General features: G+C 43.8%; 1 protein-coding gene and 1 long non-coding RNA gene across 11 annotated transcripts in view; one reads left to right on the top strand and one right to left on the bottom strand.

The window, feature by feature from the left end:
- TTLL5 (tubulin tyrosine ligase like 5) overlaps positions 1 to 17,316 on the top strand; it is a 318,082-nt gene that overhangs the window by 164,195 nt on the left and 136,571 nt on the right. The gene's annotated exons all lie outside the window — the stretch shown is intronic.
- Positions 573 to 11,738, bottom strand: LOC148776398 (uncharacterized). The gene is made up of 4 exons (XR_016038161.1): positions 11,612 to 11,738; positions 7,054 to 7,154; positions 2,722 to 2,887; positions 573 to 691 (listed from the first exon to the last, which is right to left on the bottom strand). It is a non-coding gene; the product is annotated as an uncharacterized LOC148776398 (long non-coding RNA).

The following is a 17,316-nucleotide window of genomic DNA, read 5'->3' as shown; positions in this document are numbered from 1 at the left end:
TTCAAGTAGTCTGCCTATTTCCTCTGTGTCTGTTTGGTCTTGTTCACTCAGCTGTGTGCCTTCATCTACGCAATATTTCTCTGTCTTTTCGTTTTGTGTAAAATACTGTGTTTGAGGTGTGCCTTTCCCTCGGCTATAGCGTCATAGTTCCTCTTGCTTTTTGTCTCATGGGTGAGGTTGGTCCAGTGCCTTGTGTTGGCTTCATGTTTGAAGGGACTTGTGCCTGTATTCTGGTGGGAGGACGTGAGTTTTTTTCCTCTTGATGGGCAGGGCCATGTGAGGTGGTGTGTTTTGGGGTGTCTGTGGGAAGCCTGTCTGCTGATGATTGGGTTGTGTTTTTGTTTTGCTTGTTGTTGGGTAAGGTATCCTGTGCTGGGCGCTGCAGGCAATCGGGTGGTGCTGAGTCTTGATACAGGTGGAGGCCTCTGCAAGTGTATTGACTTTTGATATTTTCTCCTTGTCTCCTAATTAATTCTCATTGATTAATACTCCAGGGGTCAAGAGTTCTCTAGTGTCCTGTACTCAACACTCCCGCTTCAGAGGCTCAGGCCTTACTTCTGGTCAGGCACCTGAGATCTCACAAGCTGTTTGTTATGGCGATGCTGCTGCTGCTGCTAAGTCGCTTCAGTTGTGTCTGACTCTGTGCAGCCCACCAGGCTCCTCCGTCCCTGGGATTCTCCAGGCAAGAATACTGTAATAAAAGGGATTAAAACAAACAAACAATAAACAAATAAAAACCCAAGAGACTAAAAATGAACCCCAGACAAATGGTAAAAGCAAAATTAGACAAATAAAAACAAAAACAAAGGAACATACACACACACAACACATACCACACACACGAAACCAAAACATACCAAAGAAAATAAAGTTCAAGAGAGTGACCTGGCGAACAAAGGAAACCAAAAATAATATCAACCAATTACAAACAAAACCAACTAAAACACAAAGCAGAAAACAAGACCAAAGCAGAGTGTCAACTGAGGAATAAAGCAAAGAAAACAAAAGGAACAAATATGGTAAAAAAAGAAAAACAAATAGAAAAGCACAGTTAAGTCAAAATATATAAAAAAGATACATGCATATTAAAGTAAAACTTCAACAAGAAAAACAGCAACAACAACAACAAAAAAACACAAAAAGCTAAAATAGAAGTAGAAATATATAAAAGAAATAAAAAGTATGTTCAAAAAGAGATAATAATAATAACCACAGCAACAGAAAAAAAAGAATAGTCAGAACCAACTATAGAAGGAATAAAAATGTAAGAATAATAATAAATGTTTTTCTCAGGTCTCAGCTGATAGCATCCTCACCCCCTATCCCACCTCACCGCTGTGAGCCACACCCCACCTTCGCCTTCTTAGGAGGCCCTGCAGTACTCAGGAGGACTGGTCTCTGGACCTGCCGTGGGGACAGTTCAGATTCTAATCTGGCCCTACTCCTATGTGCGCTTGCCTCCATTGTCCAGAGCTGCCAGAGCTAGAGAATTTTCTTTTGTAGGAGTACTTTTTATCCTTTCATATATTCCAGAGACAGAGAGTCTACCTAGTCGTTCTTGTGGGTTTAATTTATAGCTTATGTCGCTCTTAGAAAGTTTTTTGATCCTCTTCCTTAGTCACTCCATCCCTGGAGCTTAATTGTGGTTTTATCCCCACCTCTGCATGTGGGTCATCCACAGGAGTTTACTTCTGAGGCTTCCCTGGAGGCCTTGAGTCTGCCCCACTGAGGACCAGGCCTGGAAGTGGTACAGCTGCTTGGATCGCATGGACCCTGGCAGGACCAGGTGCACAGGGAAGCCAATGCCCATGGGTGCAGGAGATATGGTGCTATTGGAATTGTTTTCTTCTCTCTAGCAATTCTGCCCCAGTGAGGGCCGAGCATCTAGGTAGTGCCGCTGCTTGGATCGTGGGGACCCCAGTGGCATATACTGGGTTTAATCCTTGCTCATAGTCAACATTTTCATGTATTGACTTTTGATATTTTCTCCTTGTCTCCTAATTCTTTTTTATACCTTGTATTACGCTGTGTTTCAGTAACTTTGGACTCTTTTTTTTTTTTCTTTTGAAGCATATATTTGTTTTATGTATTTTTATGTAGGTTGTCTAATTAAACTCAGACTCTCTGGACAATGTTCATTTGGAAAGTGGGAAGGAAATTCCCTCTGTGTAGTTGAGCAAAATGGGGGAGGATAAAATGCAAATAAATTCTGTCCATAAAGTCAGCAACTTCTACTTTAAAAAAGAAACCACTCTATTGAAATCCAGTCTCCATCTGTATTTTAAGTCTCCCTATATTAAAAAAAAAAAAAGAAAAGAAACAGATTCCTAGTACATCTTGGCTCTAATAGCTATTAAATATGGGTTTAATTGTATCTGTCCCTGAGTCAGATGAACTAGAGAGTAATGTGACTGTTACGATGAAGTATTCCAACCAGCTGAGAGATGTTGTTCCCTGCAAATAAAGAGGCTCTACCACAAGTGTCCCACCGGGTCCCCACCCCCAGGCCTCTGCCAGCCAGCCACCTCTCTGGATGCTCCCCTGCCCTGAGAAGGGGTGACTGAAGGCTCAGGCATAGAGGAAATACCTGATTGTTGTCCAGGTATCTGTTGCCATTAGAATGACGACTTAAGGAACTAATTTGGGAAGCAGAGCCTCTGCCCAGGAAGCAAGATAAACATAAGCACATTACATCATGCTCTGGTACAGTGTCTTTCATACCAGTGATCATTGTGGTCAAGGGTGAAAAGAACCATCTCAGTTCAGAATTAGCAAGTGTTGAAGACCAGGAGGCAGGACTTCGGAAGACAGGCCATCCTCCCACACGCTTCTCTTCACAGGAGAAGTCTGTCCTTTGGTGATTTACAGTTACAGAGTAACCACATTCCTAAAACATACATCGTAAAAAAGAAATTCTGTTTATGCCACAGAGCTTTATTTTCCATATAAAATGTTTCCAAATATTCCATTTTCATTTTACAATCCGAACCTTGTTTCTACGGAAAACATTTTCTCCGCAGTCTTGAATATATTGTCTTTATCCAGGACTGCAGTTGTTTTCCATGTGATAAACAATGTCAAGGCTGTACATTTTGGACAGACACGGCATGTGGGATCAGATCCTCAACCAGGGACTGGGAATTCCACAGCCCTTGCAGTGGGAGCACGGATTCTTAACCAATGGACTGCCAAGGGAAGTCCTGAGTTTTCGTATTTTTTATAGTTTGTATTTGGAATAAAAATTATGGCTGGGTTTAGAGCCTCCTGTTGGTGACACCTGTTAGTGCTGAGACACAGAACAATGGAGGGATCCATCCAGATCAGAGGCAGGACCTAGGGCCCAGCACTGTGAATGGCCTGCTCCCAGCTAGGCTGTGCTCATGGGCTGTGGTAGAAATGGCACATGGTACAGTCAGCGTCACAACCACTGGCATCAGAAAGTAACCCCTGCAAAGCTCCCTGGTCTTTCCCTTTGGGGTTAGTTGCACCATAGCATCCCTCCCTTCACCTCTTCTTCAAGTTCGAGGTCAGTTTCTAGGCCCCATTCTAGTCCAGGATAGCCCTAGAAAGTCTTCCCCTACCCCCAAACAACCTCTGGTTGCCAGGACAGTCTGGAAGCTCAGCCTGTGAGTTCTAATTCCATGGGGAATTCCCAGAGATACCCACCCACAAGCAGCCCTAAGTGAATTCTCAAGAGGTCCTTCCAGAACTGGCGATGACATGGGCCCCAGCCAGACCTCCCTCAAGCATTCTGCTCTGTTCTGTTTCTTTATTTACCTGTAAGTCACTGTTTTGTGAATATTTATTTAGTCTCTTGTTGTTCCTTCCTTAGTAGTAAGGGTGACTAACAAGGGCTTAGTAGCTTAGAGTTGTGAGTTTTATTACTGGTTTTGACACTAAGTGACCCTAAACTATTCATTTAATCTTTTTATTGGATAAGCATACTTACACATAAACTGGCCTGCTTTGAGAGCTTTTACGTTGTCCTTAAAGCACTTTGATCTCCCTGGAAGTGGGTGCTAAGCAAATAAAAAGTACTCTTACGTGTACATCCACAAAAGCATCGGTGGATTCCAGTGCTGATAAACTTTCATAATTCACTCGACCAGGGGCTGCCCTGTAAACAGTGAAAGGACGTAAAGAGAATCCACTGCTGGCTGTGCTTTTCATCTGCATATTGGAGGATTCAGTGACTTGGTAGCCACAGGAATGAAAACTAGTGACTCACAAGAGCTCTGCAAATAGTGTTATTTTTCATTTCCCTGTGGTGTTGCTATTGTTCTCAATTTTATGGATCACACAAGTTTTCACCAGACAACCTTGTTCTTCCCCCGCTGTTTTGAAACCATCCCAAGTGTAGCCCAGGGCTGTCGTCTCCCATTGGGTCAGTGTGAGCTCAGCCCAGCTCCTCAAATCCCTCGGTTCCTCTGGTCTGTCTGGAGTCCCTGTTGGAGCTTTGTTGTGGGAGAGGAAGGCAGAGAGCCCACGCCTTGCCCAGACAGTCTGAGGCCTGGCTGTGGAGCTTGCAGTTCCCTAGACACTCAGAGTTGGACTTGGCCAGCCATTCCTCTGTTGTTACTTTTCAGAGGTAATAAGTGAGATTAATTGCAGGCCAATCTCCAGAAGAGAAGGTAGTCAGGGCCAAATGCAGTCACATGTTTAGAAACCTGAGGTGTGCCTCTGAACAAGGCCGATTGAGAATGATACAATCCACGATGCAGGTACCAAGTGTTCGTGACCTCTTTTTTTCTTAAAGGGGTTGTGTTTGACTTCTATATACTGATGATGTTGTTGTTATTTAGTAGCTCAGTCATGTCCGAATCTTTTACGACCTCATGGACTACACAGCCCACCAGGCTCCTCTGTCCGTGGGATTCTCCAGGCAAGAATTACTGGAGTGGGTTGCCATTCTCTTCTCCAGAGGATCCTTCTGACCTAGGGATCGAACCTACGTCTCCTGTTGCAGGCAGATTCTTTACCACTGAGCCACCTGGGAAATCCCTAGATGCTGATACCTGGGTATTAAGCTTTTCTTTAGCCAATGAAATGGCTAGGGTTTTTCAAGCTGCCTTTTTAATTATCCATTTTTCTGGGTACTTGGGGAGTTGTTCAGAGCTGAGAACTGATGTTGAGAGGCACCTCCTCATTACTGCCAGCCTTGCACGGAACTGGTCACTTCAAGGAGGTCACTTTCTAGGTGAGGAGTGCATCTTTCTTTGGGAGACCTGGAAGGGTTACTGTAAAGTTTTGGCTGCTGCTTGGAATGATTTGGGAAGAACAGGGCCTCAGACAGCTTGGCAGGAGCCTGAAGCTCTGTTTTTTTCCAGTCCAGCCCTTCCTTGTGGATCGAGCTGTCAGGGAATCCCACGAATGTCTGGCTTCTGCCCCTTTGTATGTTTTTCCAGCATTTGTCATTGAATTATTTTTATCCATCTCTGGCTTTTTCACACACACAACCTGGGGATTTGTCTGTTCCTCGATGTTAAAGGTGCGGGGGAGGTTGAAGGCACAGCCCTGAGTCTGTTCCTCCTTTTCGTGACATCGTGGACCTAGGCTGCTTGGCTGGGTGGCTTCCACTCTGGAAAACAACTGTATTTTAGAACTTTAAATTCAGTACTGGGGAATGGGGTACAATGAAGCCACAAATCTTGTAAATTTGGGCGCTATTTCACATTACCTTGATCTTCTGCCCACTTAACTTTTTAATAATAAATTATAGTCTAGTCCCTTTCTTTTATCTAATTTTTTGGGACCAATTTCCAGAGGTTTTGATACCAGTTCAGCTAATACTTTTCTCCCTTCCTTTAGATTATTTTTTTTATGAATGTTGGTAGACACAGGACTCTGACTTCCCACCTTTTCATTTTTAGTCAGTCTTCAGAAATACTGAGTTTATTTTCTTTAAAAATAAACCCTCTGTTCATTTTCTGTGTATTAGGCATTGTGTTAGCACACACAACCTGGAGATTTGTCCTTTACCTCGATGTTAAAGGTATGGGTGAAGTTGAAGGCACAGCCCTGAGTCTGCTCCTCCTTTTCGTGACATCGTGGACCTAGGCTGCTTGGCCAGGTGGCTTCCACTCTGGAAAACAGCTGTATTTTGGAACTTCAGAGCTGCTGTGGAGTACTGACAAATAAGGCAGAATCGCCCTGTCTCCCAGAGTTTACTGGCCAGGAGCTATCTCCTGTTTTTAGCCCAGCACACACCAGTTTGTCGTAGTCGTTATTGTTGTTTAGTCTCCAAGTGGCACTCGATTCTTTGTGAGCCATGGACTGTAGCCTGCCAGGTTCCTCTTCCCAGGCAAGAATACTGGAGTGGGTTGCCATTCCCTTTCCAGGGGATCTTCCTGACCCAGGGATTGAACCCGGGTCTCCTGCATTGTAGCTGGATTCTTTACCACTGAGCCACCAGGGAAGCTCTGCAGGGCACTGGGTAGGGTCTAAAAGACTTTCAAGACCTGTTGTTGGATCACTAAAAGGTTACCGTTCCTATGAAGTATCTAAAGTTGTCTAAATCATAGAAACAGGAAGTAGAAAGGTGATTGCCAAGGGCTGGGGGAACAGAGGATGGGGAGTTAGTGTTTAATGACTATAGAGTTTCAGTTTTGCAAGATGAAAAAGTTAGATCTTTTGCACAGCAGTGTGACCATACTTAACACTACTGTACTCATAAAAATGGTTAAGACAGCAAATTTAAAGTCATACATTTCTTTAAACCATGATAAAGAGACTAGGAGGAGGAAGATATTAGCTATTAAAAGAGAGTCCCATAGTTAGGCAAAAAAATTACCAGAATGGTAAGGCTTTGCTTCCATTCTCTCCCTTTGTTTAGGGATATTATTCTGGAACCTATCCTTTAAATGCCTCTATAAAAGCATGTTAACTTCATAGGAAAGGGGGCCATCGACCCCTATTAGCAAGGTGGCATGGTGTAGTGGAAAGAGAAGGGACTTTAGGATTTGCCTTACTGAGTATGTGACCTCGGGCAAGTTAACCTAGCTTCTCTGAGCCACAGTTTCCCGTCTGCTTAAAAACGCAGGTGGTAATACCTACCTCATTAAGTTGTTTCAAGATTTAGTTGAGTTGTACATGTCAAAGTAGCCAGTGTAGTGCCTGGCTTGGGTGTATGTTCTTGATACCATTTAGTTCCCTTCCTGTGGAAAAAAAAAAAGGAGAAACTTAAAAATTGGACTTGCCTGGGATATGGGATTCCTCCACTCCATGTTTTAGTGTCTAGTTTAGAGGAAACTGGCCGTGAGCCACAGGCAGTGCCCTGTGGAGCGGTGTTGCAGAGATGCGGCCGTTGCAGCTGAGGAGTGGAGGGTTATCAGAGTGGGGCCAACAGGAGAGACTCTTTTTTTTCTTTGACCCCTCTGTTGAAGGGTGACTTCTTTCTACTAAACAGGCCCTTCCTCTCTGCTGTCTTCTCCCCAGTGTTGAAATTTCCATTGCGGCTCAGTGTTCCAGCCAGTAAACACTCATATTTTCCATCCATCCTGGGGGTCGAGCTTTGGGAGAGCTTTTCTCTGGAGGAGTTTGGAGCTTATAATTTTGTACTTTATCCTGTTATATAAACAACACTGTTGTAGCCAAAGAGCACAATCACAAAAAGAAACCACTTTGGGGGTGGTGGGATGGGGGGCGGAGTGCGGCCTAAAAGCCAGAAGGAAACTCTTGCTTGTTCGGAGTGCTGCCGAAGTGATAGTTCTCTCCTTGTCCTTCCCTTCCCAGAAAGTGAAGTTTACCTGACCACCTTCCTCCTGAGCTTTAGCTTTTGCCACTCCGCCCCGAGTCTCACACGCCTCTGGCACACGCGTGGTAAAGGCGCGGCATCCTCTCTGCCGCTTTTCTCGCTCAGCCAGACACGCAGCCTCTCGGTCGTTAGCCTGTCAGTTCAGGCCCTGGGACAGCCTCCAGTTTCTCCCGCACCCAGAGAGCCGAGCGCCATAGGCGTCTGTGCCAAGGCCAGCATGACTGGACTTCTGCCTCTTTGAAGGAATGTTGGTAAAGACTTTGGAAGTGTGTCAAAGCTCGCTGGCTGGACCTCATACCGGGGCCTAGGCAAAGGAAGTTCGGGAATGTTTGGGCCCAGACTCAGGCGTGAAAGACGGGGGATCTTTCCTTATCTACAAGTCAGAATAAAATGTAGCTTGCTTTGTGGTTTGCCAGTGTAGCATGTTTCCAATTTAGGTTGCTTCCCTCCACCCCGCCCCAAGCATCTAAGGTAAACCACCTTCCGTACAGTTCCTCAGGATTAACGCGCACACCTGCACACTCAGACACATACAGAGTCATTGTTAGAGGCAAGACCCTTTCCTTTTTAGCCACTCACTTTGTAATTTGATATCCATCCACAATTGATGATTATTTTGGTTTTAAGAGGACTGAATGACAAAAGTCCATGTACAAGCAAAATGAGACTCCTTTTCTAGAATTAGGAAGTTTTATCAAAATTACTTAATTCATATTTCAGTTTAATTCTTGCACAGTTTTTCTATCATCTTTCCCATGGAACTGGTTACCAGCCCTGACAGAGTTGAAAAGATGCACAGTGGTGAAGAAACTGTATCTTTCTTTCTGACTCCTGTAGAGAAACATTGATGATCCATGTTACAGCTTACTTAATGTTGACTCAACACATTTAGGACAACCAGCTGGCTTCCCTGGAACCTTTAGCTAATAAAGACCTCAACCTACCCTCTTGCCCCCGTCTTTCTGCTAAAAAACTCTCAGCATGTTACTGACCAAATACAAAGAAGGTATCAATTCTTTAAGTTCTAGGGTTTAAAAGCCTAAAAGGAAAAAACCCCTCTTGATTCTATATTTTAATAAAACGATAGACTTGTAGTATCGAATCCCAGGAACGGGGGAGCCTGGTGGACTGCCATCTATGGGGTCACACAGAGTCAGACACGACTGAAGCGATTTAGCAGCAGCAGCAGCAGTAAAGATTCTCTCATCCCTGCAGCCATTTTGCAGAGCAAATGTTTGGTGTAAGTTCTTGTTTGAGTGTAGGTTCTTAATACCCGTTCTTTTTCCAGAAAAGAGAGTAACACAAAATTAGACTTGCCTGAGGTACAGTATTGCTACACCACTGAGTTTAGATGCAGCTGGCCACGGTGAAGTGTCATATTGTATCACAGTAGAGGAAGCAGTTATACCTAATTGCTGAGGTTTACCTTACTTTCTTTTATTGTGAAGTGAGTATCCATATATTAAAATTTTGATTACAAACTATCAAAATGCTCATAAGGAAAAATAGAGAAGCTCCACTTAAAAGGTAACATTTTAATATGGAACCAAGTGTTCTTTGGGAGATGAGAGTAGGGCTGGAGGTGAGAGAGGCAGTATATGAGAGTTTAGGAATTCAGAGTGTCACATGGCAGGCCCAGGTGTTCCTAATAAGTAACAGTAGAAGTCTTGTCCTAATTGGACCATTCTTATGCTTTAGAGGCAATAAAGGGATGTTTTTTAGCTTTCATGAATTATCAGGCTAAGACTTGTATTAATTTGGCTTCAAAGCCAATAATCAATACCGTGTTTGCCTGGTTTTGTGAAAGAAGTTTTACTGTCTTTATGTAATGAAAGTGAAATATGGATGCATCTCAGTAATGTGACAATAATCTAGAAATCTTTAGATGAGAAAATCGGGCTTTCTGGTACCACAGGTAAGGAAACCGTAGTGGGGGGGTGGTAATAAATAGGTTGTGTTTAAAGGCTACAGGAAATCAAATTATGTTCTTGTGAAGCTGGGTTGCACCAAGGAAAATTGAGAAGATGAAAAAATCTGCCTGTTACTAGTGTTCTCAAACATCTTGTTAGCTGCTTGAACCCAGCACTGACATTGGAATTACAAGACCCTAAGAGAAGAGTTTTGTTACCTTCTTCACCAAACATTTAGTATATTGAAATACTTGAAAAGAAAGGTGAAACTGGTAATAAGTAATGTTCCAGCTGGGAAATGACTTCATCTGGTAGTTGTTAAAACAATGTTATCCTTAAAAAGTTAACATGTTACCGAATATCTCCTAAATGCAAGGTAGGGGGCTGACTCTGAAGGAAGTAATAGACAGGGGTCTCTCTGTCCACAAGGAGGAAATTTGATAGTCATTTAAGTTATTAATACAAGCAGTGTAAGGCAATATGTACTTAATTGTAGACAGCGAGGACTATGCTGTGAGTGGTACACCTTCAGAGGAGAAATGGGTCACTCTGACTGGAGAAAGTGGCAAAAGCTTCACGGTAAAGAAAGATGTGTGAGGTGACTCTGGAAGGGCAGCTGAGGCTTGGGTAGGCAGAGGCTAAAGTTAATCAATTAGGAGATAATTGCATGCTTACTTTGTGCTTGACTCTATGTGAGCATCTCTGAGATCAAGAAATGTGTGGCATACTCATGTCGTTTGAGCTGACAGTCAGCAAGATGGTCTGGAGAATACTTCCCTGGGAGTTTAATAATTTTTGGCACATGAAACACAGAGCAAGTGATTAAAGTGGAGGGTATGTGGGATCAGTGTGTGTGCTTCAGTCATGTCTGACTCTTTGTGACCCCGTGGATTGCAGCCCACCAGGCTCCTCTATCCATGGGGCTCTTCAGGCAAGAATACTGGAGTGGGTTGCCATGCCTTCCTCCAGGGGATCTTCCTTGACCCAGGGGTAAAACCCACATTTCTTAAATCTCCTGCATTGGCAGGCAGGTTCTTTACCAGTAGCGCCACCTGGGAAGCCCTTATATGGGCTCAGAGGAGCTTGCAATTCAGGAAAGGCCCTCGAGATCAGGCTCTGCAGAGGAAGGGTTTAAATACAGTCCTAGAGTATAGGCTACAGACTGGTGCAGGAAAGGAGAGGGAGGAGAGCGGTAACGTACAAGGGGATTCGGGCATCTTCAAGGGACAGTCAGTAGGAACCAGTCTGGTTGATAAAATGTATTAGTTTAAAGGGATAGAAACTGAGATCAAGCTGGGTCCTAACTGTGAAAGAGAGTTTTCAGTTCATTCAACTATAAAAGTCTAGAAATTGATGTTGGGGCTTATGAAGCATCAGTCATACTTTCTGATTCCTCCAGGTCACAAGTAATTACAGAAAACAAAATCAAAGATAGCAAAATACTGGTTTATTTCTGTTAAAGATAAGCTGGAGATTATGTCTTGAAAATATGGTACAGATGGGCTTCTACTTTTCAAGGCTAAGTTTTTCTAATTTGTCTTATTTATTTTAAAGATTTTCTTTGTATTTTGTTAATTCTGATAATGAGAAGAAAATTTTTAAGGAAGAAATAAAAGGACCTTCCAATGTACCACAAACACAAAAAGAAAAACAAAATATAATTTTCAAAGTGAATACCTGTATCTGGCCCCAGCCTACCTGTCCAGTTTTATTCTTCACATATTTAGTTCCAGCCAAATGCAGTGGATCAAAATGGTACATTTTCCCATCCTTATGCCGTTCTGTAATGCTTATCCTATTAGTTTCCTGTGATTACTTCATGGAAGTGTAACCTGTCTTATTCACTATTGTATCCCAGTGCCTTGGTAAACAGTAGGCACTTAAACATAAGGAACAAATATTAAGTAAAAGAAAGAACAAATGAATGAACAGACTCCCTGCTCCTCACCTGTGTCTTTGCATGTCCAAACTCTTTCCTCCTACAGGGCTCAGCTCAGCTTAGGCTTTCTGCAACCTTCCCTGATGACATCGCAAGAAAATATCATTAGACTTTCTCTTCCTTCTGTTCTTCATCCACCAAACACATGTTCCTAAAAGATATAATTCAGAGGAAGCTCTGGCTTAGTGTCCAATTTTGATTCCCAGAGAACTGATCTTCGTGGCTCTTCCTAGCCTGATGATCTGAACACTAGAGAAAGAAGCCCTGTTTCTTCTCCACTGAGTTCAGAGCTCACACAACCACCTTCCCAAGTCATCAGGTCCTCTTTAGTTCTTTCTGGTTATCTAAGATCAAAAGTGAAAGGCCCTCTGCCTTGGGAGGGAGGGGGCGGGGAGAGGTGCTCTTGGAAGAGGCAGGGTGTGAAAGAAGAGGAAAAGGCAGAGACCCTTATTTTTACCAACATCCTCCCCACCCCACCAGACCCATGGAATCTTGAGAGCCGCTCCTAGAAGGTACTTAGAAGTGAAAGGGCATCCAGCATCTTTAACAGCCCAGGATAGGATGGCTGTCTCTTTACTTTCAGCCTTTTCACACTGGTTGACTGATAAGTTGTGATGTTTACTGAATATGTGTATATGTGTAATGTTTCAGATTTTTGGTGTTCTTTGCAGTAGTTCCTCTCTCCTCTCTGTCCTCTATTTGATAGACTTACATTCGACCCTTGGTATCCACAGTCTGCATCCATGGATTGAAGTATTTAGGGAAAAAAAAAAAATATTCAGGGAGTTCCAAAAAGCAAAACTTGAATTCTCTATAGTCCAGTACCTGTTTACACGACATTCACATTTTATTGGGTATTAGAAGTGACCTGGGCTTCCCAGGTGGAGCCTGCCTGCCAGTGCAAGAGATTTAAGAGATGTGAGTTCAGTCTCTGGGTCGGGAAGATCCCCTGGAGAAGGGCCTGGCAGTACACTCCAGTATTCTTGCCTAGAGAATCTGTTTACCTCTGCTCTCACACATACCACTCCTCCTTGATTATAGTTATCTGTGTTGGAGTGTAAGCTTTTGAGGGGCAGAAACTGAGTCTTGCAAATCATTATATCCTTACACTTTGCTGTAAAAAGTGCTCAGTAAACATTTGGTGAATAAGTGGCTAGATCAGTGCTATCCAGTAGCCACATGTGGATTTTAAAATGTTTAAATTAATTAAAACTAAGTAAAATGAAAAATTCAGTTCCTCATCATACTAGCCACATTGCAAGTACTCAAAAGCCACAAGTGGCTCATCGCTACCATACTGGGCAGCACAGGACAAGATGGTTGACCCAGAAGGTTCAAATATGTGATAAAGACCCAAACTTGTCAGCGGGGGGGGGAAAAAAAAGTACAAAGAAAGGCATATTCTTGATTAGGCTCTTTTGTTTAGATCTAGAGATTTACCACAGATGCTGTTCTTGAACTAATTTGTGGTACTGGAAAGGGGCATACTTTAATACCTTGGGAATCTCAAAAGCTCAGAGCTTCTGAATTACTAGTGTTTAACCAAGAGCTGGGTTGGCTGAGAGGAAGGGGCTTTTTAAGCAGATCCTAGCATTATCATTTTATTTTCTGGGATACACCCATGACTAGATGGTGGGGAGAGGTCTTGCTTCCCTCCACTTACCCAGCCCCCAGTCCCCCACCTGCTTGGCTGGCAGTTCTGACTTGGCTTATAGAGTTGCTATAGCCCTGGGGAACAGAGCCAAACATGCGGAAGTGGTTACGTGTACCAGCTCCCAGGGAAGCTGTGGCTAGCAGAGGGAGTGGGTGGGGACCTGCCTGATGGCTTTTCAAAGAAGCCAAATCTTTGAAGTTTTGTTTTAGCAGCTGCCAGGTATGCTGTTTCAGCACTTCACAGATTCCCTCGCTATGTTCCCATATCACATTTTTTTCTTTACTATGTGTGCATAGAATACACAATGGAACTTGCGTGTTGGGAGGGTAAATATAAAATTGTGGAGTAAGGTGCTAAGCATACCCACCCCACTCCCCACTTTTTTTCCCTTTTTTCTGTGACTGCTGTGAAATAGCCCTCTTCCATTTTCAGCTCTAATCTTTTCTTATCACTGCCAAAGGAGAGGCAAACAGAGTCTTCTTCCATTTGGGGAAAATAGTAAGTTTTGAAAAATTGGAGCTCCTACATTTCTCTGAGGATTTAGAGCATCACTCTGACAGTAGAACATCCTCCTTTTCCAAAAGAACTCATGACACCCCACCCCACCCCCCAGCACGCAATCCTGACAGCTTTTGGACTCAGAGTAAATTTCTTGAATGTAGATCTTGTTCACCAAGATGAAACAATACCTGGTTTTACAGGTATTAGTTTTCATTTTTGTTAAAGGGTTGCACTTGCCTCTGCTGTGCTGGTGGGGGCCAAGGACGGGGTAGGCAGAGCCACCCTCTAAAGCCCACTCTGAGGTTTTTCTGCCTCCTTTCCCCTTTGCTTAAGTAGTCCTTTCTCCTATCCAGGCTTCAGTTACCTCAGAACTTTTTCTGCTGTCCCCAAATTTGCTCCTTCCCCTGGAGTCCACTCTGTGGAGCATAGTACCTTCTCCCTTGTGTCATTATCTTCTCTGCCTTTGTTCTTGCTCTCCTGAACTGTAAGTACTGTCAATGAACTGTAACCGTAAATGAACAGCACAGGGTATGCTGTATTCCTCCACAAAAGAATCCTGGACCGGGACAAGGAGACCTGTGTGCCAATCTCAGGCCCACCTGGAACCTCCTGAGCTGGAGGTAAATCCCTTGACTGAATTTCAGCCTCATGCTGCCAGGTGAGAAGCAAAGATGCTCAGATTGTCTTGGGGGTTCAGTAAGATCACCCTTGTGAACATGCTTTGGAGACCACGGAGCACTACACACGACTGGGGCTTTTCAGCATTAATAGTCCTTCTTGTCCCTATAAAACTGTAACGTTTGCTTATGCTGCTGATGATGCAGGGTCTAGTCTCTCCAGAGCTGAGGTGCATACCCAGTTGAAGCCCACGTTACTCAGCTTGGCACAGGTTAAAAGCGTTAAATGGTCCATCCCAGGCACGCTGTCATCACCTCTCTTTCAGTCTGCAGGCTCTTCCTTTCAGACCTGTGGGGTCATTGTTTTTCTTCCTAGTCTCTCCCTTTTGCTCCTCTCAGGCTCAGGCTGAGCTGTCTCTTTTAACCCCCCTCAGTTCTTCAAGAAACAGAGTCATCCCTTCCCCTTTTGGGCTGGAATTTCCACGCTAGTGGATCCTCCTCTCAGCATGGCGACCTGCCTCCCACCACTCTGCCCATTGACAGCACTGGGCCCCGTCCTCATCCTCCCCCTGTCCAGCCCCTCATCTTCATCCTCAGCTTGGCTCGGGGTCCCTTCCTGTTTTCTTCTTTCTTCCCTTTGCCTTTCTGCCAGGCTGTATCCCTTTAATCCTCCCTTTCCATTTCATCTCATCTTGCATTTTCTTTTCTCTGGACTCAGACCTTTCATCCAGAAACGATGGCCTCCCTTTCAAGACTGTTTGGTGCATTTCCACGTACCTGTCACCCTCTCCATATTAGCTTAAGGCGTCTCCATCCCAGAAAAAAGTAAATTAAAAGAACACTGCCATTTATCACTACTGCTATACAGCTTCAGATGGTCCAAACCCTTTTATTTTAGAATATCTGTGCTCTTCCATTTAAACGTTATGACCTAGTGTTTGAGAGCAGGTGTTCTACAGAGGCAGACCAATGTGGATGCCTCCCCTTTTTAGCCAGAAAATGTTACCAGCTATGTCGCTTTGGGCGGAATCTTTGAAACTATGGTACTTATCTCTAAATGAGAATAAAATGCTGAAAATTCCTAGGTTTGTCCTAAGGAGCAACGGAAAATTAAATGATATAAGAAAGCATTTTTACAGGGCCTGCCAGAGAGTAAGTGCTCCGTAAATGAGAATTAACTGTAAACATATCCACACAATCTATCCATACCCTGTTTTAAAGGTATTAAAAATTGAGGCCCAGAGAAGTTAAGTGGATTGTGCAAATTCTTCTGCCTACCTGGTGGTAAAGTCAGGATGAGAACCCACTTCTAATTCTCACCCAGTGAATTTTGCATTTGATTCCACTAAGTCCTCAAAGGGTAATTCTAGTTTCCTTTCTTTGGGTGGAACGTGGGACTCCTCCAGAGAGAGGAATGTTCATAGCTCATCCATTTGTTCATTCAGCAGACACTGCATGGCTGTGACACTGCCAGGCTTTGAGTGGACAAAGACCAGAATGATGACCAGCCTTAAATGGTTGGTCCAGTGAGTAAGAAATAGTTTTTGTGAAGAACAGTCACAGTACCAAACCTGTCAATGAAAGGCATCCTGGCATTTCAAGGAGTGAACTTTGTCAGAGGAAGACCCCAGTCAATTCTACAGAGAATGCATTATTGTTTTTCAACTAAGAGAGAATCGCAGAGCCTGTGTGAAGGCAGGGAGGTCTGGTCGAGCATGCCTGAGGGCAGTGTTGCGGGAGCGTAGTATGCACGTTGGGGGGGTGTTGAGGGTGAGATGAAAGAGTTCAAGAACCTGATGCACCATGCTAAGGGGATTTTATCCCGTTATCTGCCCTTTTAATTAATGTCAGCTGAAGAAGTCAGCAGAGTTTTGGAGGCTGGTTTTTCCTTTAATGTTTCTGGGTTTTTATATGTAATAGTTCCTCTGCCTTTTTTTTAAAATTTTTATTTAATAAATGGTACAAAGCACAATGCCAAAAACATTAACAGTTAAAATTTCACCAAATGAAAAAATACTATAGAATACACAGTTGTAAAAAGCTACATTAAGTTATTTTACAACTCTGTCTTTCCCTTCCCTCATGCATATCTGGCAAATTCTTGCCATCATTCTGGATAACCCTTATTCTCTGCACCTTCTACTGTCATCCCACACAGAGGCCACCTGCTTGCTTGGAGCTCAGTCATTTACACTGTGTTACAGGTTTTCCAAAGAAGTCCATACTTACTCATCTTTATACTTCTTGCTCTTAATGTGGCATCTGACATGTGTGTGTGCTCAATTGCTCAGTCATGTCCAACTCCTTGCGACCCCATGGACTGTAGCCCACCAGGCTCCTCTGTCCATGGAATTTTCCAGGCAAGAATACTGGAGTGGGTTGCCATTTCCTACCCCAGGGTTCTGACACATATTATTCACTAATTTAACATACGCCAAATGACTTTAAATAGCTAGGTTCATAATCACAGACCAAACTTCCACCTACGCAGCTCTCCCCCTGTATACTGACCAGCCACAGCTCAACGTGCTTGCCATCTTTAGGATTAGAGCTTTGACTTTCTCTGGACAAGAACCAACCCACTCCAGTATCCTTGCCTGGGAAATGCCATGGACAGAGGAGCCCAGAGGGCTACAGTCCATGGGGTCGCCCAGAGTCAGATACGACTGAGCACACACAGTCAGAGAGGGAGGAAAAACGCTAAGCCGATTAAGACCTTCTGTGAGAGAGGTTGCCACTTGTTTCGCATTTGCAGCACACATCCTTATGCTAGGGTTTTCCTCAACACACTTGAAGGAGTTAAAAGACCCAAAAAACAGTTCTCAGATCAGGTGAATTGCACGTGGTGGAATCAGTTTTAAAGCAGAGCAGTGTCTCACGGCGCCCATGAAAGTGCTGCAGTTTCACGCCTCCCCTGGTCATTTCTCAGGGCTGTGTGGAGG

The sequence above is a fragment of the Moschus berezovskii genome, chromosome 9, assembly GCF_049115385.1.
Source record: "Moschus berezovskii isolate FMDL1 chromosome 9, NW_MosBer_1.0, whole genome shotgun sequence".
Taxonomy (NCBI): domain Eukaryota; kingdom Metazoa; phylum Chordata; class Mammalia; order Artiodactyla; family Moschidae; genus Moschus; species Moschus berezovskii.
The sequence above is the reverse complement of the archived record's forward strand: the minus strand, read 5'-3'. Positions and strand labels throughout refer to the sequence as shown.